The sequence below is a fragment of the Drosophila obscura genome, unplaced genomic scaffold (assembly GCF_018151105.1).
Source record: "Drosophila obscura isolate BZ-5 IFL unplaced genomic scaffold, ASM1815110v1 contig_75, whole genome shotgun sequence".
In the NCBI taxonomy this organism is placed as follows: Eukaryota; Metazoa; Arthropoda; class Insecta; order Diptera; family Drosophilidae; genus Drosophila; species Drosophila obscura.
Genome location: NW_024542867.1, coordinates 3,531,873 through 3,555,483, shown reverse-complemented (window position 1 = coordinate 3,555,483; position 23,611 = coordinate 3,531,873). Strand labels below are relative to the sequence as shown.

General features: G+C 44.0%; 3 non-coding genes across 3 annotated transcripts; all 3 read left to right on the top strand.

The window, feature by feature from the left end:
- The first annotated feature begins 3,779 nt into the window (after nt 1-3,779).
- LOC121405185 lies at nt 3,780-5,774 on the top strand. The gene has a single exon (XR_005968397.1). It is a non-coding gene; the product is annotated as a small subunit ribosomal RNA (ribosomal RNA).
- Nucleotides 5,775-6,359: 585 nt separating this feature from the next.
- On the top strand, nt 6,360-6,538 carry LOC121405193. The gene has a single exon (XR_005968404.1). It is a non-coding gene; the product is annotated as a 5.8S ribosomal RNA (ribosomal RNA).
- A 407-nt stretch (nt 6,539-6,945) lies between these two features.
- Nucleotides 6,946-16,397, top strand: LOC121405189. Its single transcript, XR_005968401.1, has one exon. It is a non-coding gene; the product is annotated as a large subunit ribosomal RNA (ribosomal RNA).
- Nucleotides 16,398-23,611: the final 7,214 nt, after the last annotated feature.

Genomic DNA, 23,611 nt, shown 5'->3' with positions numbered 1-23,611 from the left:
ATTGAAGAGCTTAGTAATAAGTTCGATGCAGACTGGGGGTAGTAGCTTCAGTGCAATTGCATTGATACCATCATCGCCTGGCGCTTTATTGTTCCTCAGCGCCAAAATACATTCCGTCGTCTCCTCCTCCAGTACGGGGGTATTTGATTGCTGCCTTGTTGAGTACAACTTGGTTCCTGCTCCGTCTCTGATATTTCATCGGGTGTGCATCTAATACGAGGAGTGAAGACGCTCTCCAGATGTTGTGCAAACGCGTTGGCCCTGTCCGCCTCCGACCTGCACCAGCTGCCGTCCATGTTTTTAACTGGGGCTGCTCTTTTTGTTGGCCGTTTGATATTTTTGGTGACTCGCCACAAATTGTGTTGTGGGTCATTGGGTTCAAGCTCCTCCAGATACTTGTCGAAGGCCTCCCTCCTCAGACTGATGAGCAATTCCTTTAGCGCCTTGGCGGCTCTGTTCAAGGATGCCTTGTCACGTGGGTTCCTTGTTGGAACCAGACTCGCCTTAGTCTGCGTTTTCATGTAATAGTTCGGCGATCTGGGGGCTCCACAGGTGGATTTCCCTATCCAGGATCCTAGGTCGCTGGCGCTGACTCATTCTCGGGGCCGCATATGCCGCTGCGTCGTGAATGTTTTTGGTAAGCGCGTCAATGGCAGCTTCAACATCCTGGCCACTGTCCAAGTTTGGAATTAGGTTGGTGTTTCTGATCAGCCAGCTTTTGTACTTAGCAGTATCGGTATTTTTATAAATAAGCCTTCTGTGCGCTGAATTCATCACTACTGGGGCGTTTATGAGCAGCATAACCGCGCTGTGGTCAGAGAAGAGGTCTCGTCTGCCACAGTTTGTATTATCCCTGGGTCCACGCCACGGGAAATTGCAAAGTCCAGAACGTCTGGAACCTTCAGCGCATCTGTGGGCCAGTAAGTTGGCGCACCAGTAGAGTGGCAGTTTAGGTTATTAGACTGGATCTGTCTGTATAGCGCTCGTCCCTTGGGGTTGTTGGCTCTGGAGCCCCACCAGAAGTGCTTCGCGTTGAAATCACCGCCGATGATAAACCTTCTACCAAGTTGGCTTATCAGTTGGGCAAACTCCTCATCTCCGCATGTGCCTTGGTGGACAATAGGCAGCAGCGATCGTAAGCTCTCCTAGCGCGGTGTTGACTCTGATAGATGCACATTGCACCCAATCCTCCTGGATAGGTGGTAGCTCTGTGTATTCCAGGTTGCTTCTGACCAGGATGGCCGCTCCGCCTCGGGCTCTTCCGTTAGGATGGTTAGCGTAGATGAGGTCATATCCTCTTATGGAGAAATACGACCTTGACGAGAAGTGCGTCTCGGAGATGAGCAATATCTCGATTTGATTGGTCTTGCAGTAGTGCTCGACCTCTGGCCTGCTATTGCACAGGCCGTTCGCATTCCATATGGTAACTTTCAAGTCTATTTGCATAGCTTCGACATGACTGTAGCCAACATGTTTGTCATTTGGCTAAACATTTTGTCGAGCATCCGCTCCATCATTGACTCCATACGGGCAACTACTGCTTCTAGGTGATTTTCAGGCCCTGGGACCGACTGGGGTACCTGATTATTCTCGCTATTGTTGCAGCCTCTGGCGGCATTGGCGTAGCTGAAGTTGGGGCTGACAATTGGCGATGGATTGGCCGTTGCCACCCTGTTAGCCTGGTACTGTGTCCTGGTTGACCTTGGTGCTGCCAGGTTCTTAGCCTTTTTATAAGCTGGGCATCCCTTGTAGGAGGCCACATGATCACCTCTACAGTGCAGGCAGAGAGCCGGGTCGTTTTTGCCCTTGTCGCATGTGTTGGACGCATGGTCACCTCCGCATTTACACATCGCTCCGCTAAGCGGCAATATCGTTGGGTGTGCCCAAAACCTTGGCAACGGTAGCACTGTACTACATCATCGAATTTCAGAGGGGGCTCAACGGTGACAACTGAGTGGCAAATCCTTTTGATGTTGTAGGCCTCTTTGTTGTTGCTTGCCGGCTCAAGGTTTGCAAAAAAATGCTGTACCGCTGTTTTCGCCTTGTTGACCAGGTTATGGACATCCCTGGCGACATGGCCTTGGCTGTGCAGAGCTGCCTTAATATCTTCGAGGTCTGTGGAGTAGTGTAGTCCCTTGATGACGACACGATATGGCCTCTCATCTCGGGCTGGAATGTTTGGTACCTTTTCCCTGAATCATCCAGGAACTTCTTCAGCGCCGAGTAGCTTGCCTCTCATTTGTCATCACCCTTATGTTATTGTCCCTGGTCGCCCTGTAAGTGAACTCCTTGCCCTCTCCAATAACCTGGGCAATGGCACTGGCGAACATTTTGATGTTTGCACACCGGGATGAAGGGGGGGGGCCTGGGCTGGGGGCCGCCGGCTTTGAGCTGGGTGGCCCTCCTCGGAGGAGTCCATGCTGTCGTCATCAAGGTCCTCATCATTGGACAGAGCCGCAATCTGTTGTTGCAAGCCCGGCCCTGGCTGCAGAGCTGGTGCTGGGCCCATCTAGTTGATTAGCGGGAAACTGCTTGCGGGCAGGCTTCCTTTTAATCTCTCCAGGCTCCATTCCTGAGCTGGAGTCGTCAGAGTCAGGCGCATTTTCCGGTATGTTGGCCTTCTTCGGTTTGCTTGATCCCTTACGATTCCTTATGACTCGTGTTGGGGCTTGCCAGTCCATATTGTTTCGGGGGTGAATCGCTTGGAGCGGGGGAGAGGGGCATGCTGCTGCCCAACTGCCGGCGTCAGCCGCGACGAGTTGAATTCCGGGTTCGTTTCGACAGCAGATGGCGAGTAAAACGCACTCCAAGTGCGAGCGTGCGTGTTGGTGAGCGCACGTGCTGACCTCAGAGCGTTTGCCGCTTGGGGCGCTCGACAAGCGTGATTGTCCGCAATCACGTCTTGACTTCGAACGAGACCTATACATGATGGACAGTTGATGTCCATCGATATTGTGTGCAATATTTGGTATAGTATTGTATATGGTATTATTATACGTTGTCATTATACTCATAGTAGTTTAATAAGTGATATTTGTTGTTAAAAAAGTTCTTTAAATATTGAATGCTTGGCTACGACAAATTGATCTTAAGATAATATAGTGAAACTGGCCAAGATATATTGAAGCGTGAATTCTCTTTAGTATATATCATTTTGGTTTCGAATTATTATCGTGAATGTCCGGAAATGGTCTTATATGATTTATAATTGTATGAGTACCATTTCACCAATGTACCAGCATATAATCAAAGCGATTTATATGCAAATTCAAATATTGCCAATATATCAAAATCCATTCTACATGAACACTCATGTGTTTGGTTTTATTTAATGTATATCGCAAATAACGTATACGAAATTGGATAAATTTTAAATTTGTTGTCAAAATACAAAGCTCAAACACAATTTATATTGGTTTAAGCAAATACACGTGTGATAATATATTAAGTGCAAATAAAAAGATATTTTTGAACGAAAAAATGTATATATTTATATGGATATATTTAATAATCGAATGTTGTACATATTAAACAAATGAGAGAATATTAATTCTCTCGTTATATATTGCTAAAATTTTTTATATTAAATATATATAGAAAAATATATAGAGAAAAATGGCGAATGTGAATGCTATATAAAAATGGCCGCATTCGTTTAACAAATTCTCATAAACTGTTGTTAAAAACTATGTATTATTATACTGTTTTTTTTATTCAAAAGTATATTGAGTTGTCAAATATTTACATATGTGTGCATATGCGCACGAAACAAAAACATTATTCTGGTTGATCCTGCCAGTAGTTATATGCTTGTCTCAAAGATTAAGCCATGCATGTCTAAGTACACACGAATTAAAAGTGAAACCGCAAAAGGCTCATTATATCAGTTATGGTTCCTTAGATCGTTAACAGTTACTTGGATAACTGTGGTAATTCTAGAGCTAATACATGCAATTAAAACACGGACCTTATGGGACGTGTGCTTTTATTAGGCTAAAACCAAGCGATCGCAAGATCGTTACATTGGTTGAACTCTAGATAACATGCAGATCGTATGGTCTTGTACCGACGACAGATCTTTCAAATGTCTGCCCTATCAACTTTTGATGGTAGTATCTAGGACTACCATGGTTGCAACGGGTAACGGGGAATCAGGGTTCGATTCCGGAGAGGGAGCCTGAGAAACGGCTACCACATCTAAGGAAGGCAGCAGGCGCGTAAATTACCCACTCCCAGCTCGGGGAGGTAGTGACGAAAAATAACAATACAGGACTCATATCCGAGGCCCTGTAATTGGAATGAGTACACTTTAAATCCTTTAACAAGGACCAATTGGAGGGCAAGTCTGGTGCCAGCAGCCGCGGTAATTCCAGCTCCAATAGCGTATATTAAAGTTGTTGCGGTTAAAACGTTCGTAGTTGAACTTGTGCTTCATACGGGTAGTACAACTTACAATTGTGGTTAGTACTATACCTTTATGTATGTAAGCGTATTACCGGTGGAGTTCTTATATATGATTAAGTACTTGTATTTTTTTATATATTCCTCCTATTTAAAAACCTGCATTAGTGCTCTTCATCGAGTGTTATTGTGGGCCGGTACAATTACTTTGAACAAATTAGAGTGCTTAAAGCAGGCTTCAAATGCCTGAATATTCTGTGCATGGGATAATGAAATAAGACCTCTGTTCTGCTTTCATTGGTTTTCAGATCAAGAGGTAATGATTAATAGAAGCAGTTTGGGGGCATTAGTATTACGACGCGAGAGGTGAAATTCTTGGACCGTCGTAAGACTAACTTAAGCGAAAGCATTTGCCAAAGATGTTTTCATTAATCAAGAACGAAAGTTAGAGGTTCGAAGGCGATCAGATACCGCCCTAGTTCTAACCATAAACGATGCCAGCTAGCAATTGGGTGTAGCTACTTTTATGGCTCTCTCAGTCGCTTCCCGGGAAACCAAAGCTTTTGGGCTCCGGGGGAAGTATGGTTGCAAAGCTGAAACTTAAAGGAATTGACGGAAGGGCACCACCAGGAGTGGAGCCTGCGGCTTAATTTGACTCAACACGGGAAAACTTACCAGGTCCGAACATAAGTGTGTAAGACAGATTGATAGCTCTTTCTCGAATCTATGGGTGGTGGTGCATGGCCGTTCTTAGTTCGTGGAGTGATTTGTCTGGTTAATTCCGATAACGAACGAGACTCAAATATATTAAATAGATATCTTCAGGATTATGGTGTTGAAGCTTATATAGCCTTCATTCATGGTGGCAGTAAAATGTTTATTGTGTTTGAATGTGTTTATATAAGTGGAGCCGTACCTGTTGGTTTGTCCCATTATAAGGACACTAGCTTCTTAAATGGACAAATTGCGTCTAGCAATAATGAGATTGAGCAATAACAGGTCTGTGATGCCCTTAGATGTCCTGGGCTGCACGCGCGCTACAATGAAAGTATCAACGTGTATTTCCTAGACCGAGAGGTCCGGGTAAACCGCTGAACCACTTTCATGCTTGGGATTGTGAACTGAAACTGTTCACATGAACTTGGAATTCCCAGTAAGTGTGAGTCATTAACTCGCATTGATTACGTCCCTGCCCTTTGTACACACCGCCCGTCGCTACTACCGATTGAATTATTTAGTGAGGTCTCCGGACGTGATCACTGTGACGCCTTGCGTGTTACGGTTGTTTCGCAAAAGTTGACCGAACTTGATTATTTAGAGGAAGTAAAAGTCGTAACAAGGTTTCCGTAGGTGAACCTGCGGAAGGATCATTATTGTATGCTTCTACCGTTAACAAATATATATTGCCAATTTACCAAAACATAAAATGTTTTTATAAAATCATAATTGTAAAACAAATATATCCAGTTGTATATATTATATGTATATATTAATAATATTGCCAAAATACTCATTTAGTAGTGGCTATACATATGACATGGTTCTATGTGTGTAGCAATTAATATAAAAATACATATTGATGATATATTACAATATATTGATTTATAAAATCTGTGTGCATATGTACCATAATATGCACGCGTTGCGAATATGTATTGTCCATCATAGCTATGGGCATACATTGGTTAATGCAACAGCCTAAAAAGTACAATGTTGTACCTGAATTCAGGTTAATACTTTTATATAAATTGATATTTATCAAACAAGCCAAACTACACAATATATATTGATAAATATGGTAATATATCGTTTATATAAAACTAAGACATTTCGCAGCATTCTTTTAGGATAAAAATAAAGTTTATTGAAGGAATTGATATATGCCAGTAAAATGGTGTATTTTTAATTTCTTTCAATAAAAACATATCTGACAAATAATTTTATAAACCAATTTTAATCACTCTAAGCGGTGGATCACTCGGCTCATGGGTCGATGAAGAACGCAGCAAACTGTGCGTCATCGTGTGAACTGCAGGACACATGAACATCGACATTTTGAACGCATATCGCAGTCCATGCTGTTATGTACTTTAATTAATTTTATAGTGCTGCTTGGACTACATATGGTTGAGGGTTGTAAGACTATGCTAAATAAGTTGTTTGAAAATTTTACGAAATTTTTAAGCATATTGTATATTATTGGATATATATATATATTCATAATATTGATATTAAATGAAAACGCATTATCTCTCATTGTTGTATATATTTGTGTGAGAAGAACGAAGAAAAATATATTTTTTTTCCCTTTTTGAATCAATTAAATACTGAGGAATGTCTAGCATAAAAAATTAATACATTTTTCATCTAGAATTGCCTCTTATTAATGATTTGGAAGGAAATTATGTTGTAAATATAAATATTTAATATTCTTCGTGGTGTTTGTTATAAAATACGAACATTTTAATGATTTCATTATGAGAACGTGCTATATATAATACATATAGTGTTAGTATCATATATAATTTTTAATATATGTATATACAACCTCAACTCATATGGGACTACCCCCTGAATTTAAGCATATTAATTAGGGGAGGAAAAGAAACTAACAAGGATTTTCTTAGTAGCGGCGAGCGAAAAGAAATCAGTTCAGCACTAAGTCACTTTGTCTATATGGCAAATGTGAGATGCAGTGTATGGAGCGTCAATATTCTAGTATGAGAAATTAACGATTTAAGTCCTTCTTAAATGAGGCCATTTACCCATAGAGGGTGCCAGGCCCGTATAACGTTAATGATTACTAGATGATGTTTCCAAAGAGTCGTGTTGCTTGATAGTGCAGCACTAAGTGGGTGGTAAACTCCATCTAAAACTAAATATAACCATGAGACCGATAGTAAACAAGTACCGTGAGGGAAAGTTGAAAAGAACTCTGAATAGAGAGTTAAACAGTACGTGAAACTGCTTAGAGGTTAAGCCCGATGAACCTGAATATCCGTTATGGAAAATTCATCATTAAAGTTGTAATATTTTAACAATATTATAATAATAGTGTGCATTTTTTCCATATAAGGACATTGTAATCTATTAGCATATACCAAATTTATCATAAAATATGGCTTATAGTTTATTCAAATTATTATGCTTGCATTTTAACATAGAATAAATGTCATTAATTTGATAAAGTGTTGATAAATTAAAATTAATACAGTGCGTTAATTTTTCGAAATTATATAATGGCATAATTATCATCGATTTTTGTGTTTATTATATGCATTTGTATGATTAACAATGCGAAAGATTCAGGATACCTTCGGGACCCGTCTTGAAACACGGACCAAGGAGTCTAACATATGTGCAAGTTATTGGGAGATAAACCTAATAGCGTAATTAACTTGACTAATAATGGGATTAGTTTTTTAACTATTTATAGATAATTAACACAATCCCGGGGCGTTCTATATAGTTATGTATAATAATATTTATATTATTTATGCCTCTAACTGGAACGTACCTTGAGCATATATGCTGTGACCCGAAAGATGGTGAACTATACTTGATCAGGTTGAAGTCAGGGGAAACCCTGATGGAAGACCGAAACAGTTCTGACGTGCAAATCGATTGTCAGAATTGAGTATAGGGGCGAAAGACCAATCGAACCATCTAGTAGCTGGTTCCTTCCGAAGTTTCCCTCAGGATAGCTGGTGCATTTTAATGTTATATAAAATAATCTTATCTGGTAAAGCGAATGATTAGAGGCCTTAGGGTCGAAACGATCTTAACCTATTCTCAAACTTTAAATGGGTAAGAACCTTAACTTTCTTGATATGAAGTTTAAGGTTATGATATAATGTGCCCAGTGGGCCACTTTTGGTAAGCAGAACTGGCGCTGTGGGATGAACCAAACGTAATGTTACGGTGCCCAAATTAACAACTCATGCAGAAACCATGAAAGGCGTTGGTTGCTTAAAACAGCAGGACGGTGATCATGGAAGTCGAAATCCGCTAAGGAGTGTGTAACAACTCACCTGCCGAAGCAACTAGCCCTTAAAATGGATGGCGCTTAAGTTGTATACCTATACATTACCGCTAAAGTAGATGATTTATATTACTTGTGATATAAATTTTGAAACTTTAGTGAGTAGGAAGGTACAATGGTATGCGTAGAAGTGTTTGGCGTGAGCCTGCATGGAGCTGCCATTGGCACAGATCTTGGTGGTAGTAGCAAATAATCGAATGAGACCTTGGAGGACTGAAGTGGAGAAGGGTTTCGTGTGAACAGTGGTTGATCACGAGTTAGTCGGTCCTAAGTTCAAGGCGAAAGCCGAAAATTTTCAAGTAAAAAATCAGTAAGCATATATTGTCAAATCTTTAATGATTTTTTTGAAATACTTGAATAATTTTGAACGAAAGGGAATACGGTTCCAATTCCGTAACCTGTTGAGTATCCGTTTGTTATTAAATATGGGCCTCGTGCTCATCCTGGCAACAGGAACGACCATAAAGAAGCCGTCGAGAGATATCGGAAGAGTTTTCTTTTCTGTTTTATAGCCGTACTACCATGGAAGTCTTTCGCAGAGAGATATGGTAGATGGGCTAGAAGAGCATGACATATACTGTTGTGTCGATATTTTCTCCTCGGACCTTGAAAATTTATGGTGGGGACACGCAAACTTCTCAACAGGCCGTACCAATATCCGCAGCTGGTCTCCAAGGTGAAGAGTCTCTAGTCGATAGAATAATGTAGGTAAGGGAAGTCGGCAAATTAGATCCGTAACTTCGGGATAAGGATTGGCTCTGAAGATTGAGATAGTCGGGCTTGATTGGGAAACAATAACATGGTTTATGTGCTCGTTCTGGGTAAATAGAGTTTCTATCATTTATGGTAGTTACTTGTTCCCCGGATAGTTTAGTTACGTAGCCAATTGTGGAACTTTCTTGCTAAAATTTTTAAGAATACTAGTTGGGTTAAACCAATTAGTTCTTATTAATTATAACGATTATCAATTAACAATCAATTCAGAACTGGCACGGACTTGGGGAATCCGACTGTCTAATTAAAACAAAGCATTGTGATGGCCCTAGCGGGTGTTGACACAATGTGATTTCTGCCCAGTGCTCTGAATGTCAAAGTGAAGAAATTCAAGTAAGCGCGGGTCAACGGCGGGAGTAACTATGACTCTCTTAAGGTAGCCAAATGCCTCGTCATCTAATTAGTGACGCGCATGAATGGATTAACGAGATTCCTACTGTCCCTATCTACTCAGTTGCTCTCTGACTGCTACTGGAAGCAGACGTGTTTTTTAAGCGCCCCGCTTTACCGTCGGTTTTCAATCGTTAAAGAGTGATTTTTTCCCGTGTGGAAATTGTTTACATTTGTCGCGAGTGTTCAGCGCTTTTGTGTATTAAATTACGCGTTAATTTGGTGCCCAATTAGTGTTGGAATTGGCAAATTAAAAATTTGTTGATTCGGCTCTGCAAAAGCCACGTGCGGCTTTAGCTCGACAACAAGTGCGTATAGCTCGTAAACAGGTTCGAGTTCGAAGCTTCCGTTCGAAGCTTTCGTTCGAAGCTTTGGCTCGAAGCCAAGTCGAGCTACTATCGAAGCTTGGTTGAAAACTTGGATAGTTGCATTTTGGTTCGTGTCTCCGCTAAGCTTTAGTGTCAGAGAGAACCGGTAGAGGGAGCCAGAGCATGGAGGTGGACACGGAGGCCGACGCCAGCGACGCTAGCCTGGCTAGTGTTGGAGCGAGCTCGTCGTCGAGTGTCCCCGCCCGTAGGCGGCGTCGGCCGAAGAATACTGCGGCAAAAAAGGGAGCGAAGAAGATCGGGCTGGGGATTGGGGTGACGGGAGAGTTGCCGATCCCAGCCGTCAGGTCGCCGCCACCGTCGCTCCCCTTTGTGGAAGTGGTAGCCACTGCAGAACCCTCTGCCGCTGCCACTGACACCGCTGCTGCCACCGCCAACAGCGCCGCCGCCACCAACGCCGCCGCCACCACTGCTGCCACTACCACTGTCGCCGCCACCACCGCTGCCAATACCACTGCTGCCACCGCCGCTACCGTCACCGCTGCCACATGCCAGGCAACTGGCATTGTTGCGGCTGGATTTTCGGCTGTTGCTGCGGAGTTATCGTCCATTAGGATGAGCGTTAGCGAGGCAGTCCTCAATGGAGGCATGACCCCGGAGGCCGCCATGGCAGTCTTCGTCGCTACCAATAGGTACGACGAGCTGGTTATGGCTCTGGCTGGGGACAAGGTGCGCCTGGAGGAGAGGGCACGTATGCCGCCTCCACAGAGGCCCGCTGCCGCTGCCCACGCTGCCACCACCACCGCTGTTCCCACCGCTGCGTATGCGGCAGCCTTCCCAGGCTTGCCGGCACCGAGCGCTGTCGCCCCACCGATCGCGAGGCCGCGCGAAACCTGGTCGGCTCTTATTAAGAGCACGAACCCGGAGGAGACTGGGAAGCAACTAGTGGAGCGAGTGAGAAAGGACGTTGTGCCCAAACTCGGAGTCCGAGTGCACGAGGTTCGTGAGCTGAAGAGCGGAGGAGCGATCATTCGCACGCCTTCGGTCAGCGAGCTCAGGAAGGTAGTGGACAGCGCGAAGTTCCAGGAAGCAGGACTGGAAGTGAGGAAGAGCCCGGAGACCAGACCTCAGGTCGTGGTGTATGACGTCGACACGTCCATCACGCCTGAAGAGTTCATGGAGGAGCTCTTCACTAAGAACCTGGAGGATTCCATGTCCGCTACGGAATTCAAAAAGACGGTTCACCTGGGCAGCAAACCCTGGTCGGTCACCGACGGCGCCACGATCAACGTGACGCTGGAGGTCGATGCGAAGGCACAGGAGGTGTTACGCGACTGCGTATACATCAAGTGGTTCCGATGCCGCTGTCGTTCCCTGGTCAGGACCTACGCCTGCCACAGGTGTGTGGGTTTCGACCACAAGGTGTCCCAGTGCCGCCTAAAGGAGAACGTGTGCCACCGGTGCGGACAGGGCGGCCACAACGTTTCGAGGTGCCCCAACCCGGTGGACTGCCGAAACTGCCGCTTCAAGGGCTACCCGGCAGCACATTCCATGTTGTCAGCGGCATGCCCGATTTACGCAGCGGTATTGGCGAGGGTGCAAGCTAGACATTAAATGTTTAGCTTCATCCAAGCTAATTGTGGCCGTGGCCGAGCGGCTGTGGTGGATCTCGGATCCATCATGCGCAACTCTGGCCATCTGTTCGCACTGGTCCAGGAGCCGTACGTCGATAGAGCAGGGCGGATTACTGGCCTTCCTTCGGGAATGCGAGTATTCCAGGACCGCCCCTTTCGTGACGGAAACCCGAAAGCTGCCATCATCGTCGATGAACCGGAAGCCATCTGCACGCCAATAGACCCCCTTACCACCGAACATGGAGTATGCGTCAGAGTGCAAGGAAGATTTGGCTCAATCATCCTATGCTCCGTATACTGCCAATTCAACACCGACTTGGAGCCGTACCTCAGGTACCTCAATGCGGTGCTGCTGCTGGCCAGCCGCACTCCCGTCATCTTTGGGCTCGACGCGAACGCAGTATCCCCAGCGTGGTTTAGCAAACTCTCCGAGCATGCTCGGGGGCAAGCTAACTATGCACGGGGTGAGCTGCTGTCTGAGTGGATTACCGAGAACCGAGCCGGCGTGCTCAACGAGGCCAGTCGGGTGTTTACATTCGATAACCGCAGAGCCCACAGCGACATCGATGTAACAATCGCCAATCAAGCTGCGACTATGTGGGCCACATACGTTTGGGAAGTGAGGGAATGGGATACGAGCGACCACAACATGATCCATGTTGAGGTGACGCGTGATCCGACCGACACAGTTGAGAGCATTGCTCCTGTGCCGTCCTGGAAGCTTTCCAATGCGCGCTGGCGATTGTTCGAGGAAGAGGTGGTAAGGGAGACATCCGAATTGCCGGAGGACATCGCCGAATCGCCGTTGGACAACCAAGTGGCTGCACTGCGCTCTGTAGTGCACAGTGTGTGCGACAGAGTGCTGGGACGCAGCACGCCCAGAGCCGCGAGGAAAGTAGTTTGGTGGACTGCCGAGCTACATTCCAAACGCCGAGAGGTCAGGAGACTGAGGCGGCGGCTACAGGACGCTCGTCGGCACGAGTCCGACGCAGCAGAGCAACTTGTGGTTGCGTTGAGGATCTCCTCGGCGCAATACAAGAAGCTCATCCTGAGGACGAAGGAGGACAACTGGCGACGCTTCGTGGGAGACAACAGAGATGATCCATGGGGGCACGTCTACAAGATTTGCCGAGGACGCAAAAAGTGCACGGAGATTGGATGCCTTCGGACGGATGGTGGGCTGGTTGCAACATGGCGCGACTGTGCGGGTGTGCTCCTCCGCAACTTTTTCCCTGTTGCGGAGTCGAATGCGCACATTGCCATCACGTCCGAAGCTCCACCGGCCCTTGTGGTTTCCGAGGTTGATGCTTGCGTCGCCAGGTTGAAGAGCAGACGCTCTCCCGGCATGGACGGCATCACAGGTGCCATTTGCAAGGCATTGTGGCGTGCCATCCCTCAGCACATGACAGCGTTGTATTCCCGCTGCCTGGAGACCGGATACTTCCCCAAGGAATGGAAACACCCTAGGGTGGTTCCACTCTTGAAGGGACCCGATAAGGACAGGACGGATCCTGCTTCATATCGGGGTATCTGTCTGTTGCCAGTGCTGGGCAAAGTGCTTGAGGGAATCATGGTGAATCGTCTGAAGGACACCATACCGGATGGCTGCAGATGGCAATTTGGATTTCGCCAAGGACGCTGTGTGGAGGATGCTTGGAAGCACGTCGTGAGCACTGTTTCGGCCAGCCGGTCGAAATATGTGCTCGGAGTCTTCGTGGATTTCAAGGGAGCCTTTGACAACGTCGAGTGGGATGCTGCACTACGTCGTCTCCTCGAGCTGGGCTGCCGTGAAGCAGGCTTGTGGCGAAGCTTCTTCTCCGGCCGGAGTGCGAGCATCGTCAGCAGGCATGGAGTAGCCACTGTTCCGGTGACAAGAGGTTGCCCACAGGGGTCCATAAGTGGTCCATTCATATGGAACATCTTGATGGACGTGTTGCTCCAGCGCTTGGAGCCACTTGGAGCGCTCAGCGCGTATGCCGACGACCTGCTCCTCCTCATCGAGGGAAACGCCCGTTCAGAGCTCGAGCGAAAAGGAGAGGAACTAATGTCCATCGTAGGCGCTTGGGGAGTTGAAGTCGGCGTTGCCGTTTCAACTAGCAAGACGGCGATCATGCTGCTCAAGGGCATACTTCGACGGCCGCCCTTGGTACGGTTTGCTGGAGCAAGCCTGCCATATAAGCGCGAATATCGGTACCTTGGCATCACAGTCGGTGAGCGGTTGAGTTTTCTCCCGCACATCACGGGCTTGCGTGATAGGCTGACTGGAGTCGTAGGGGCATTGTCTCGCGTACTGCGGGTCGACTGGGGTCTCAGTCCCCGCGCAAAGCGGACAATATATGCCGGACTCATGGTGCCCTGTGCACTATTTGGTGCCTCGGTTTGGTCTGTCGTGACGACGACGCAAGTGGTTGCCAGGAGGCACCTGCTTGCGTGCCAAAGGGCTATCCTGATTGGATGCCTACCGGTATGCCGAACAGTGTCCACCGTGGCACTGCAAGTACTTGCTGGAGCCCCCCCGTTTGATCTGGTCGCCAGACGCCTGGCAATCAGATTCAAACTCAAGCGTGACTACCCGCTGGAGGAGAGCGATTGGCTATACGGCGAAGATTTGGCAAATCTTAGCTGGAAGCAGAAGATGGCGCGACTAGAGGAATGCCTGCTGAGCGAGTGGCAACGCAGATGGGATGATGGTGACTCCCCAGGTCGGGTGACGCACCGCTTCATCCCGAACGCAGGCTTCGTCTACAGCGAGCCAAGGTTTGGCTTCACGCTGCGCGCTGGATTCCTGCTGACTGGCCATGGATCGCTCAATGCATTTCTGCATGAGAGAAGCCGAAGCGACACGCCTGCATGTCTATGCGGCGCAGAGCGCGAGGATTGGCAACACGTTCTATGTGTTTGTCCGCTCTATGCAGATTTGCGAGACCTTGATGGACTAGGAGTGCAGCACACGGATGGCGAATGGATCTTCTCGGAAGTGGTGGCTTCGCAGGAAAGAATGCAGTTGCTGGACAGATACGCTGGCGACGCGTTCTCCAGACGGCAACAACTGATGGACCCAATGGCGACAGACGGGCCGAGAGCCCCGGACTTGGAGAGTCCCCCTCAAGGGTACCCTATCCGAGCCAGTCGGGGCTAAAAGGGGAGGGTCCACTGAGCCCTAAAGATCGGTACCACGGGTTGTTCAGCGGTCCAAGGCTGTTCATTGAGGTAGGCCCCCTAGTGGGAGCATCGTGGTGGCTGTGGTAGGCTGAATTTTACGCGGCAAGAGCCGCTAGGCTCCACGTGGAGTTGCGATCTCAACCGGGTGCCGAGACCCATAGATCGGAAGAGGTGATAGATACACTTCGCTCCTCACCAAGGGGGAAAGTATGCCCGACTAGTATACTTTCGAATTGGTACCAGGGTGGGTCGCTATGTATTTGCTATAGCTTCTTATCCTGGGGCGTAAATTGGCGCATGTACCAGATTTACCGTGACATGTGCATTGCACTCAGCACATTAAACACCGTGGTTGAAATCCCTTCCTGTGGAACCGCCACGTTAAATAAAGCTGAGAGATCAGATTTATCTGTCCCTATCTACTATCTAGCGAAACCACAGCCAAGGGAACGGGCTTGGAATAATTAGCGGGGAAAGAAGACCCTTTTGAGCTTGACTCTAATCTGGCAGTGTAAGGAGACATAAGAGGTGTAGAATAAGTGGGAGATATTAGATTTCGGTTTGATATCGACAATGAAATACCACTACTCTTATTGTTTCCTTACTTACTTGATTAAATGGAACGTGTATCATTTCCTAGCCATTATACGGATATATTTATTATATCTTATGGTATTGGGTTTTGATGCAAGCTTCTTGATCAAAGTATCACGAGTTTGTTATATAATCGCAAACAAATTCTTTAATGAGAAGATGCATTTATGTGTTTTCAATTTGAAAATTTGGTATAACTCCAATTACTCAGGTATGATCCAATTCAAGGACATTGCCAGGTAGGGAGTTTGACTGGGGCGGTACATCTCTCAAATAATAACGGAGGTGTCCCAAGGCCAGCTCAGTGCGGACAGAAACCACACATAGAGCAAAAGGGCAAATGCTGACTTGATCTCGGTGTTCAGTACACACAGGGACAGCAAAAGCTCGGCCTATCGATCCTTTTGGTTTAAAGAGTTTTTAACAAGAGGTGTCAGAAAAGTTACCATAGGGATAACTGGCTTGTGGCGGCCAAGCGTTCATAGCGACGTCGCTTTTTGATCCTTCGATGTCGGCTCTTCCTATCATTGTGAAGCAAAATTCACCAAGCGTTGGATTGTTCACCCATGCAAGGGAACGTGAGCTGGGTTTAGACCGTCGTGAGACAGGTTAGTTTTACCCTACTAATGACAAAACGTTGTTGCGACAGCATTCCTGCGTAGTACGAGAGGAACCGCAGGTACGGACCAATGGCACAATACTTGTTCGAGCGAACAGTGGTATGACGCTACGTCCGTTGGATTATGCCTGAACGCCTCTAAGGTCGTATCCGTGCTGGACTGCAATGATAAATAAGGGGCAATTTGCATTGTATGGCTTCTAAACCATTAAAAGTTTTTAATTTACTTTATAAACGACAATGGATGTGATGCCAATGTAATTTGTAACATAGTAAATTGGGAGGATCATTGATCACCTGGTGCCGCGCTAGTTACATATAAAAACATTATTTAATACAATGACAAAGCCTAGAATCAATTGTAAACGACTTTTGTAACAGGCAAGGTGTTGTAAGTGGTTGAGCAGCTGCCATACTGCGATCCACTGAAGCTTATCCTTTGCTTGATGATTCGATATATATAATGTATTCTTTATATATGAATAGTATTTTTATATATTTATATAAATATATAATTATACATCTATATAAAAAAATATATTTTATATAATTATTATAAATATATATAGGTATGTATGAAAATCCTAACCTATATAATTTTACATATATTATCAAATATATGTAAATATGAATATGCAGAAAGAGAGAGAAAAATAATATAATATACAAAGGATATATAAAATATAGCAACTTACATAAATAAGAAATGAACAATATGATATAAATGCAAGTCGTAAGTTGTTATATATTATAGCTTCAGCATGATGAGAGTATGAAGAAAAGAAATGATATGATTATTTCATATGATATTTCGTATGATATTGGGCAATCATACATTGATACAAGATACAAGTTTAAAGTGGTTATTATAAAATAACAAAATGATGGCTTATATGGATATGGGAATTTTTCCCATATAGCTTCAGCATGATATGAGTATGAAGCAAAGATATGATATGATTATTTCATATGATATTTCGTATGATATTGGGCAATCATACATTGATACAAGATACAAGTTTAAAGTGGTTATTATAAAATAACAAAATTATGGCTTATATGGATATGGGAATGTTTCCCATATAGCTTCAGCATGAAATGAGTATGAAGCAAAGATATGATATGATTATTTCATATGATATTTCGTATGATATTGGGCAATCATACATTGATACAAGATACAAGTTTAAAGTGGTTATTATAAAATAACAAAATGATGGCTTATATGGATATGGGAATTTTTCCCATATAGCTTCAGCATGATATGAGTATGAAGCAAAGATATGATATGATTATTTCATATGATATTTCGTATGATATTGGGCAATCATACATTGATACAAGATACAAGTTTAAAGTGGTTATTATAAAATAACAAAATTATGGCTTATATGGATATGGGAATGTTTCCCATATAGCTTCAGCATGTAATGAGTATGAAGCAAAGATATGATATGATTATTTCATATAATATTTCGTATGATATTGGGCAATCATACATTGATACAAGATACAAGTTTAAAGTGGTTATTATAAAATAACAAAATTATGGCTTATATGGATATGGGAATTTTTCCCATATAGCTTCAGCATGATATGAGTATGAAGCAAAGATATGAAATGATTATTTCATATGATATTTCGTATGATATTGGGCAATCATACCTTGATACAAGATACAAGTTTAAAGTGGTTATTATAAAATAACAAAATTATGGCTTATATGGATATGGGAATTTTTCCCATATAGCTTCAGCATGATATGAGTATGAAGCAAAGATATGAAATGATTATTTCATATGATATTTCGTATGATATTGGGCAATCATACATTGATACAAGATACAAGTTTAAAGTGGTTATTATAAAATAACAAAATTATGGCTTATATGGATATGGGAATTTTTCCCATATAGCTTCAGCATGATATGAGTATGAAGCAAAGATATGAAATGATTATTTCATATGATATTTCGTATGATATTGGGCAATCATACATTGATACAAGATACAAGTTTAAAGTGGTTATTATAAAATAACAAAATTATGGCTTATATGGATATGGGAATTTTTCCCATATAGCTTCAGCATGATATGAGTATGAAGCAAAGATATGAAATGATTATTTCATATGATATTTCGTATGATATTGGGCAATCAATCATACATTGATACAAGATACAAGTTTAAAGTGGTTATTATAAAATAACAAAATTATGGCTTATATGGATATGGGAATTTTTCCCATATAGCTTCAGCATGATATGAGTATGAAGCAAAGATATGAAATGATTATTTCATATGATATTTCGTATGATATTGGGCAATCATACATTGATACAAGATACAAGTTTAAAGTGGTTATTATAAAATAACAAAATTATGGCTTATATGGGTTATATGGATATGGGAATTTTTCCCATATAGCTTCAGCATGATATGAGTATGAAGCAAAGATATGAAATGATTATTTCATATGATATTTCGTATGATATTGGGCAATCATACATTGATACAAGATACAAGTTTAAAGTGGTTATTATAAAATAACAAAATTATGGCTTATATGGATATGGGAATTTTTCCCATATAGCTTCAGCATGATATGAGTATGAAGCAAAGATATGAAATGATTATTTCATATGATATTTCGTATGATATTGGGCAATCATACATTGATACAAGATACAAGTTTAAAGTGGTTATTATAAAATAACAAAATTATGGCTTATATGGATATGGGAATTTTTCCCATATAGCTTCAGCATGATATGAGTATGAAGCAAAGATATGAAATGATTATTTCATATGATATTTCGTATGATATTGGGCAATCATACATTGATACAAGATACAAGTTTAAAGTGGTTATTATAAAATAACAAAATTATGGCTTATATGGATATGGGAATGTTTCCCATATAGCTTCAGCATGAAATGAGTATGAAGCAAAGATATGATATGATTATTTCATATGATATTTCGTATGATATTGGGCAATCATACATTGATACAAGTTTAAAGTGGTTATTATAAAATAACAAAATTATGGCTTATATGGATATGGGAATTTTTCCCATATAGCTTCAGCATGATATGAGTATGAAGCAAAGATATGATATGATATTTCATATGATATTTCGTATTATATTGGTTATTATAAAATACCATCAGGCTTGTATGGATATGGGAATGTTGCCCGTAAAAAAAAACCTTATAACTTGAGGATGATATGATTATGATATACAACATTTAAATTTATCTCATATACATATGATGTTAAATGAAATATCATATCAGAATGTCTGTTCTATTGTATGTTTATATTGTATATGAATAATAATGAAATCTTTATGTACATTTGTGTTAAAATACTACGGATATAAATGATATTAAGAGGCACTCGCAGTTAAAAACACCCGATTTTCGGAAGCCGTGGCAAAAAACCTATACATGGAGTGGTGTCGTGCTTGGTATATGTCATATGAAGAAAAATAAAAATTTTTTATTTTCATATGATATGGGGAATATACTTTGCTGGCAATGTCTGTTATATTATATGGTTGGATATATATATGTTTATTAATATATATGAATAATATTGAAGTGTAAATGCGTTTCTTGTATTAAAATACGAGAACAAATGATTGTTAAGAGGCACTCGCAGTTAAAAACACCCGATTTTCGGAAGCCGTGGCAAAAAACCTATACATGGAGTGGTGTCGTGCTTGGTATATGTCATATGAAGAAAAATAAAAATTTTTTATTTTCATATGATATGGGGAATATACTTTGCTGGCAATGTCTGTTATATTATATGGTTGGATATATATATGTTTATTAATATATATGAATAATATTGAAGTGTAAATGCGTTTCTTGTATTAAAATACGAGAACAAATGATTGTTAAGAGGCACTCGCAGTTAAAAACACCCGATTTGCGGAAGCCGTGGCAAAAAACCTATACATTTTTTTTTTTTTTCAACTGTGTTTCAACTTTATTTAAGATCTGTCTTTCGCAGACAATTATTAAATTTCCTCTTTGGGTACTTGGCAATCTTTTTTCAGGTTATCTTACAATATTTTATGTATAATTTCAGTATGTCAAGCTGCTAAGTTCCAGGGGAGGTCCAGCGGGTGGTCTCTTTGAAGTCTTCTGGTGGTTGTGCTGTTGTCCAGAAGGCCAATAGCTAGGTTGTTGTCGTGTTGGTGCAGACGTGTGAGGTACCTGGTGCTACTCTCGGCGATCACTTCCGTAACCCACGGTATCTTGAGGACGCTGTGGATTGTTTCGTTGTCGTGGTACATATGCGCATTACTGACTATGCGCAGGGCTTTATTTTGAAAAGTTTGTATAATCCGCCTGTTTCTTCGTCTGGCAGTTCCCCACAGTTGAATGCCGTAGGCCCATATTGGTTTAATGATCGCCTTGTAGACGAGCAGCTTCGACCGAGTGTTGAGTTTGCTTTTGCGGCCAATTAGCCAGTAGTGTTTCTTCAGCTTGTCATCCGCCTGCTTTCTTTTCTTTATCAGGTGAGCCCTCCAGGTTAGCCTCCTGTCAAGTGTCATGCCAAGGTATTTCGGCGTTTTTTCGTCCGGGATTATGACCCCTTCCAGGTATACAGCTGGACAGTTACCCGGCCTTAACGCGAATGTGGTGGCTGTGGACTTCTCGTTGTTGACCGCGATGTTCCACCTCCTCTGCCAGTCGTTGACTATATCCAGCTCAGATTGCATTATTTGAGAGGCCTCCTCCGGAGTATCAGCAGTGGCTACGAATGCTGTGTCGTCGGCGTAGGTGGCGACAAGTAGCTCGGGGCTCTCAATCACTGGCAGGTCTGCAGTGTATAAGTTGTAAAGCAGTGGGCCGAGCACACTGCCTTGAGGGACGCCAGCTCTGATGCTCTTCAGTGTTGAGCTCGCATTTCCGCATTTCACTAGGAATTGCCTGTCAGCTAAGTATGAGGCAAGGAACGCGTAGTAGGCCGTCGGTAGATTCCTCCTGATTTTGAAGAGTAGCCCGGTGTGCCAGACTCGGTCAAATGCCTGTTTAACGTCAAGCATTACAGCACAGCAGTATTTCTTGGACTCAAACGCGTCCAGGATTCGTTGGACGACTCTGTGGCATTGCTCCGGGGTTCCATGACCACGCCTGAAGCCAAACTGGTGATCGGGGATCAAACCAGCCTCGTCCAATACTGGCAACACTCTACGCAAGAATACTCTTTCGAGTATTTTGGAGAGCGTCGCCAGCAGACTGATCGGACGATAAGAGGCAAGATTGGCCTCAGGTTTTCCAGGCTTTGGTATCATTACTACCTGGGCTCGTTTCCATTGCGCTGGAAAGTGCCCAATCTGTAGGCATCTATTGAAGAGCTTAGTAATAAGTTCGATGCAGACTGGGGGTAGTAGCTTCAGTGCAATTGCATTGATACCATCATCGCCTGGCGCTTTATTGTTCCTCAGCGCCAAAATACATTCCGTCGTCTCCTCCTCCAGTACCGGGGGTATTTGATTGCTGCCTTGTTGAGTACAACTTGGTTCCTGCTCCGTCTCTGATATTTCATCGGGTGTGCATCTAATACGAGGAGTGAAGACGCTCTCCAGATGTTGTGCAAACGCGTTGGCCCTGTCCGCCTCCGACCTGCACCAGCTGCCGTCCATGTTTTTAACTGGGGCTGCTCTTTTTGTTGGCCGTTTGATATTTTTGGTGACTCGCCACAAATTGTGTTGTGGGTCATTGGGTTCAAGCTCCTCCAGATACTTGTCGAAGGCCTCCCTCCTCAGACTGATGAGCAATTCCTTTAGCGCCTTGGCGGCTCTGTTCAAGGATGCCTTGTCACGTGGGTTCCTTGTTAGGAACCAGACTCGCCTTAGTCTGCGTTTTTCGTGTAATAGTTCGGCGATCTGGGGGCTCCACAGGTGGATTTCCCTATCCAGGATCCTAGGTCGCTGGCGCTGACTCATTCTCGGGGCCGCATATGCCGCTGCGTCGTGAATGTTTTTGGTAAGCGCGTCAATGGCAGCTTCAACATCCTGGCCACTGTCTAAGTTTGGAATTAGGTTGGTGTTTCTGATCAGCCAGCTTTTGTACTTAGCAGTATCGGTATTTTTATAAATAAGCCTTCTGTGCGCTGAATTCATCACTACTGGGGCGTTTATGAGCAGCATAACCGCGCTGTGGTCAGAAAAGAGGTCCTCGTCTGCCACAGTTTGTATTATCCCTGGGTCCACGCCACGGGAAATTGCAAAGTCCAGAACGTCTGGAACCTTCAGCGCATCTGTGGGCCAGTAAGTTGGCGCACCAGTAGAGTGGCAGTTTAGGTTATTAGACTGGATCTGTCTGTATAGCGCTCGTCCCTTGGGGTTGTTGGCTCTGGAGCCCCACCAGAAGTGCTTCGCGTTGAAATCACCGCCGATGATAAACCTTCTACCAAGTTGGCTTATCAGTTGGGCAAACTCCTCATCTCTCGCATTGTGCCTTGGTGGACAATAGGCAGCAGCGATCGTAAGCTCTCCTAGCGCGGTGTTGACTCTGATAGATGCACATTGCACCCAATCCTCCTGGATAGGTGGTAGCTCTGTGTATTCCAGGTTGCTTCTGACCAGGATGGCCGCTCCGCCTCGGGCTCTTCCGTTAGGATGGTTAGCGTAGATGAGGTCATATCCTCTTATGGAGAAATACGACCTTGACGAGAAGTGCGTCTCGGAGATGAGCAATATCTCGATTTGATTGGTCTTGCAGTAGTGCTCGACCTCTGGCCTGCTATTGCACAGGCCGTTCGCATTCCATATGGTAACTTTCAAGTCTATTTGCATAGCTTCGACATGACTGTAGCCAACATGTTTGTCATTTGGCTAAACATTTTGTCGAGCATCCGCTCCATCATTGACTCCATACGGGCAACTACTGCTTCTAGGTGATTTTCAGGCCCTGGGACCGACTGGGGTACCTGATTATTCTCGCTATTGTTGCAGCCTCTGGCGGCATTGGCGTAGCTGAAGTTGGGGCTGACAATTGGCGATGGATTGGCCGTTGCCACCCTGTTAGCCTGGTACTGTGTCCTGGTTGACCTTGGTGCTGCCAGGTTCTTAGCCTTTTTATAAGCTGGGCATCCCTTGTAGGAGGCCACATGATCACCTCTACAGTGCAGGCAGAGAGCCGGGTCGTTTTTGCCCTTGTCGCATGTGTTGGACGCATGGTCACCTCCGCATTTTACACATCGCTCCGCTAAGCGGCAATATCGTTGGGTGTGCCCAAAACCTTGGCAACGGTAGCACTGTACTACATCATCGAATTTCAGAGGGGGCTCAACGGTGACAACTGAGTGGCAAATCCTTTTGATGTTGTAGGCCTCTTTGTTGTTGCTTGCCGGCTCAAGGTTTGCAAAAAAAATGCTGTACCGCTGTTTTTTCGCCTTGTTGACCAGGTTATGGACATCCCTGGCGACATGGCCTTGGCTGTGCAGAGCTGCCTTAATATCTTCGAGGTCTGTGGAGTAGTGTAGTCCCTTGATGACGACACGATATGGCCTCTCATCTCTGGGCTGGAATGTTTGGTACCTTTTCCCTGAATCATCCAGGAACTTCTTCAGCGCCGAGTAGCTTGCCTTCTCATTTGTCATCACCCTTATGTTATTGTCCCTGGTCGCCCTGTAAGTGAACTC